Source organism: Nyctibius grandis, chromosome 7 (genome assembly GCF_013368605.1).
Source record: "Nyctibius grandis isolate bNycGra1 chromosome 7, bNycGra1.pri, whole genome shotgun sequence".
Classification (NCBI taxonomy): Eukaryota; Metazoa; Chordata; class Aves; order Nyctibiiformes; family Nyctibiidae; genus Nyctibius; species Nyctibius grandis.
The window spans coordinates 35,317,971-35,324,131 of record NC_090664.1 but is presented as its reverse complement, the minus strand read 5'-3'; positions in this window follow the sequence as shown (position 1 = coordinate 35,324,131).

Sequence of the window (6,161 nt, the reverse complement as noted above, 5' to 3'; positions counted from 1 at the left end):
GTTCATCTGACAGGTATTCTGCTTAGGTGATTTGCCAACTCTTTAGCTGTCCTCACTGTTGAAAATCTGTGTCTCATTTGCAGTCCAAGTTTGTTTAACTTCAGCACACGATTACTACATCTTCTTACACCTCTCCTTTGGACAGGGAGTTTGCTATCAGTATATCAATATTAATATTCTTTATATGTTAGCATTATCGTAATGCTTATGCTTCCTATGGGATTATTGATAAAAACATTAAACAACATGGGAGCAAAACTGGATTCCTCCTAGAAATACACCTGCTCAGTGACGACACTCCACAGCCAATGTTCTCCTCTTTCCAAATTATATCTTGACACATATTGTCTATTTAGTTGGTAATCCACTCAGTGTGGGCCATGCTGATTCTGATTGAAGCTACTTTGCAATCAAAGTATCCTACAATATCAAATGTTTTAAAGAAGTCTGCCTTCCATCATTGCTGCAGTTTTTATCAAGTAAATTTATAGTCTCATTTTTAAGATCTTGGTAGACAAGAACAGATTTCCCATCAATGCATGTTGACTGGCAAAAAAATCTGTGACCTCCACCACACAATTAACACACTAATGAGCTCTTTAGCAGCAAGCTTAGAAGCCAGAGCCACTAGCCATGCAGAACACAGGGTTACTCAGGAAACTACAGGACTTACTCTAGATGGAAGTGTTTCACAGCAACCTCCTGTTGAGGGGCTAATTTAACCCTAACAGTTAGTGCAGGATCTATTCTTGACCTACTGAGGTGACATCAAGCAAGGAAGGGACAAATCACTAATGTTTTACCCACACTAAGAAAATGTGTACCACTGCCAGTGATGGTTTTAGTCAGTCCCAACGATAAAGACAACCCTGTTTCCTTCTCTGGTAGAAGACAGGTTCCTGTGCCCAAGTCAGTCATCTCTGGGCCCTGGGGTTGTAGATGTCTTTTCTGCTTTAAAGAAATGCACTTAGACATGAAATGCATTGTTCTGAAACCAATGCTGAGTACATTATGAGGAGCATAATTCAGGGAAGTGGTGTGCTGTGCAGACAGAGGAGGAAAAGCATGTGAGCATCTGTGCCACAAAAAGTTAATTCCAGACTTGTTAATCAATTGTAGAAGTGAATTCCTGTTTGGAGGCACTAAATTTAATGGTAATTCTCAGCTATAAAAGGCTCAGGAGCACTGAAGCCCAAATTGCATCCCTTTGCCATCACAAAGTTAGAGCTGCTACCAAAACCTCCCTTCTTCTCTCCAAATGGGGAGCAATGGAGGGTGGGAAGGAGGAGGGGGATCATGTCTTTGTAGATATCTTGACCGGAGTGGGAGAGAAGCAGCTGTGAGCTCCTCAGCTCTTCTCAAGGTCTTTCATAGCTTTCTTAACGAAAGCAGCAAGGGAAAGCTGGAAGTTCATGAGCATCCTCGCTTACCCCATTTCTGGCTTCCTCATGTTAGAAACACACAAAATACAGCAGGAGTTATGATACCTCTGTGTGACATTTCTGTTGTAAATGTGTTAAGAGTTATAACTATGCGTGCAGATATACTGAAACTTAAAATGGGTGCAATTGTACTTAAACAGTTTGGTCTTTACTCCTAAAATGGAAAGCAGCCACAGAATTACTTGCCATGACAAGAATAAAATAAATCTTGCATGCAGCATAGGTTTGAGGGGAAAAGGAGAAGGACTTTATATATAACCATGCACTAAGGATCCTGATTTGGCAGGGCTTTCATTGGTTTGGGGAAATGTTTCTCATCAAGATGGCTATCTGTGATCCTTCTCATCTTTTCTGTTCCGTGGGGTTTTTCCTGACAGAAAATGTTTTAAAATTCTAGATATAATCACAATTTTTACTCTTTACCTTTTCAGACTCAGAGGTGCCCTAGGTTCTGTGCTCCTCAACACAGACTGCCAGGCAGCTGGAGGGAAAAATGTTTCTTTATAAATTGAAGCTCTTGTTTCATCCCTTCTTTACTCCCTTGTCCAGTAATTCATATTGATTCTGGATTGAGAACATAATTTAGAGCATTTATTTCTTTCCCTCAGGCCAGAGGACATCTATTTTTTAAAGGAAAATCTTGATAAATAATACTTTGCTTAAATAAGTGTGCTGCAGAAGCTGAATTGTTGTGAGCCATTTTCACCCAGGCAGCCTGCAAATGAACAGCCTTGTGGAAAGGGCCTCATTGCTGGAGCGTGAAGCCCAGACAGCAGTTGAGATGTTTTACTTAGGTAGTGATGGCGGGATGGTTTTCTCAGGTGTGACACACAAACACAGACATTTGGCCACGTGCATATCCAAGGCAGTCCTACTAATTCCTGCTAATCCTACTAATACCCTGATGCATACTACTGTGTCCTCATACACCATGGCCATGCACAGCAGAGGACACCTCACAGGAAGCAAGCTGGCTTCAAAGTGCAGAGGGGTGCATGAGCCACCCCACCTCTGAGACGTCCCTGCCCTGGCAGCTGAAACACCAGCCCAACCCCATGATGCTGGCCACCACCAGCAGTACAGCCCTTGCCATGCTGCGAGAGCTGCTCCTTTCCCTTCACTCCCACTAACAAACATCACACCGATATAAATGACAAATGTGTTGAGGGGAATGAGATTAGATAAGGAATAAGAAGGAGGGAGGAGGCAAAAGAGAAATACACTCCTTCTGCTGACATGTCATCACTGGAACATCTGCATTATGTCTGGGTGTGCTAATGATCTCTTTTCTGAAACCCCACTGTGAGACAATTAGGGCTGATAAATCATAAGGGTTTTTTTGGTTTTAAGATCCCAGATGCTATGGGGCAAAAAGAAGAAGAAAAAAAGAGAAAAGAATGGACACTTTATCTCACCTTAAATCTGCTGAGTGCTGACACAAAAACCGTAACTTTAAAAACACAGTGGAGTGCCATAAAACACAAAAAGGGCATGTTTTTTCCACTTTTGTCGGGATTCCAACTCATACTCAAGACATTCTTCATGACTCTCTCCTTTTTTTGTGGAAGGGGGGCGGGGAAAGGACCCTAGTCTTTAGGAGTTGTGTATGTAAGTTCTTGAATGATGAACTCTTTTATGCACACATGAGGTTGTTCATCCAATAAAAAGTCATTTTAAAAAATCAAACCATAAATTATAGGATGATTTCATTGCAAAGGTTAGGGGAAAGTCAGAATTGTTTGCTAATATTTATTCTTTCCCTCTCTAGGACATGCTCAATTAAAAGACAGTATGTATCGTGGGCTTTTCCAGTAGTGTTTGTACACACTGTCTCCCACACCCTCATGCAGAGGTAGGAAGCAGAGTACATAATGTCTATAAAGCTAAAGCTGGACAAACTATCTGCAACAGATAGTCTGATTACCCTGAGCCTCCACCCTTTTCACAAATTCTCTGATAGTTGATCCTGGCACGTCCAGTTTGTTTGCTACTGAAATTTGTCCAAGCAAGAGACAGAGTGGAGGAGCTGGGACTCAACTGCACCACTGCCATGGGGAACCTGTGGCAGCTCCACACCTTTCAGAGACCCAGGAAGAACAGACTGAGATGTTTACAAACACTGAACAGCAAGTCAATGCACCACAAAGAAGCCACTAATATTAATGAACACTCAGTTTTCTCAGGACTAGTAAACATTGTCTGGAGTTTGTCAGTACAGAACCTCCCTCTCCAAAGGGCTCAGAAAAAACAGCTTCCAAAACATCAAGGTCTGTTGTTCAAACCAGAATAGGGACAGGCTCCTGAGGGAAACTGCCACAGCGGATCTGTTGGCCTTCAGTGGTCAGCCACTCCCTGGATTTCCTTCATTAAGAGACATCTATGGTACTTGATCATCCGATGATGACGTTGATGCTAGTAGAACTACAGAGAATTGTCCAGATGGTTTCAGTAACTACAGGTGCATTAATAACACACAGCAGTGCTAGTGTCAACTGATGTCATACTTACGCTTTCACTGTGCAAGACATGTTGGCGCTGGCATAGACCTTATACCACTGAGCATGGCTTTCTGAGAACACAGTCCAAGAAGTGCAGGGATTGCTTTGCATACTTTTACATCTCAGTGAATTTCAGACAGGCTGGGAGCTGCACTTTCTGTTAGGCTATATGGGCTATTGAAAGCCTTTGACCCAATCTATTTGTAACAGCTGATCTCCCCTCTAAACGGAGGGAGACCATGTCCCATGAGATGGAATCACCCATTACTCTGGCTGGTGCTAATGCAGATAAGAGAGAACAAATATTTTATTTACTATTGATGAATCTACACATATGCAGAGGTGGACATGAATATTAATAAGCCTGTGATTATTTCCCACTGTACTGAAGCACCTTGGCCTTTGAGTGAAAATAAAAGACCAAAAAAAACTGAAGAAAAGGTGCCATAATTTTCCTAGAACAGAGAGATGTTCTTTGAGCTGAGCAGACTTGAAAGAAATAAGATGGGATGTTCCGGTGGAAAAGCTTTTGACATCTGGTTCTACTCACACATATCATTTGCTACTACAGTAACTCCTGAAGGCTGAAATGTCCTGACCACAATGTAGGACAGGGATGGAGGAAGAAGGGTCTTTGACTTCCAAAAGATACCATGGCCAGAAAGAGTTGGCTAAGGGTCCTTCTGGCCATCTACCACCTCTGAAGAGGGATTCTCAAATGCTTCTTGTGCAGGGGCTGGGTGCTAGGTATGAATGAGAGGGTTGCCCAAGAGAAGGAAAATAGAGGGTGAAGTGCAGCTCTGGAGAAGATGTTTTCCAGCAGTCATGCCTGTGACACCACCCTTCAGCTGCTTGTCTTTTTTAACAGAGTATAACTGCAAATAAAAAAAGAACAGTACAGGCAAGCAGGAAATAAAATAAGTGCTTAGGAAGGAAGTGACTGGTGGATAGGCTGTTAGAAAGTACCTTACCACCATCTCTGCAGTTGTGGTCATTCTTGTTCATCTGGGAAGGAGAACTCAGAAAGCAACTACCCTGCATCTGCCCAAAACAAGGACTTAGATGAGCACCAGACATGTATGATAACCTGTAATTCTGTGAAGACTAGAGTATTATCTCCAATGCAGTGCTTCTTCCAGCTTGCGTATCCTCAGAGAGAGAAGACTGCTGGTGAGGGCTGGGGATGAGGGGCACCAGACCAGGCTGTCTAGACCCAGTATCACTAGTTCTCAGCTGGGCTCCCATATACATCTGTCCAGTACCAAACAGTGCTCAGTTACTTCTTCTGCAAGAATCAAACCTAAGATACTGGTATCCAGTGCAAAAATCCTATCCAACTCATCTAAATATGGGCAACAGTGGGGGAACCACTGGAAATACAGGTTTATCAACTTAGTACTCTTTTATTTAATTCAACACTGCATGGCATTCCTGTGACCAGGGGGCCATTCCCTTAGCTCCAACACTCCCTCCAACACTTCCATGGGTCTGGGTGCAAGGACTGGTATTTTCTCATTGTTTTTCCCCACAGAGCTGGGACATCCAGGACAGACAGGTTCAAATATACCTGGACTTGTGCAAATCATTTGATGCTGTCCCACACAACATCCTTGTCTCTAAATTGGAGAGACATGGACTCGACAGGTGGACCACCTGGTGGGTAAGAAATTGGCTGGATGGTCACACTCAAAGAGTTGTGGTCAATGGCTCAATGTCCAGGTGGAGATCAGTGACAAGTGGTGTCCCTCAGGGGTCCATATTGGGACAAGTATTATTTAACATCTTTGTCAGGGACATGGACAGTGGGATTGAGTGCATCCTCAGCAAGTTTGTGGATAACACCAAGCTGAGTAGTGCAGTTGATACTCTAGAGGGAAGGGATGTCATCCAGAGGGACCTTGACAGGCTTAAGAGGTGGGCCTGTGTGAACCACATGAAGTTCAACAAGGCCAAGTGTAAAGTCCTGCACATGGGTCAGGGCAATCCCAAACAGGGATACAGGCTGGGTGATGAGTAGATTGAGAGCAGCCCTGAGGAGAAGGACATGATGGTATTGGTTGATGAAAAACTGATATGAGCCGGTGATGTGCGCTCACAGCCCAGAAAGCCAACCACATCCTGGGCTGTATCAAAAGAAGTGTGGCCAGCAGGTCGAGGGAGGTGATTCTGCCCCTCTACTCCGCTCTCGTGAGACCCCACCTGGAGTACTGCGTTCAGCTCT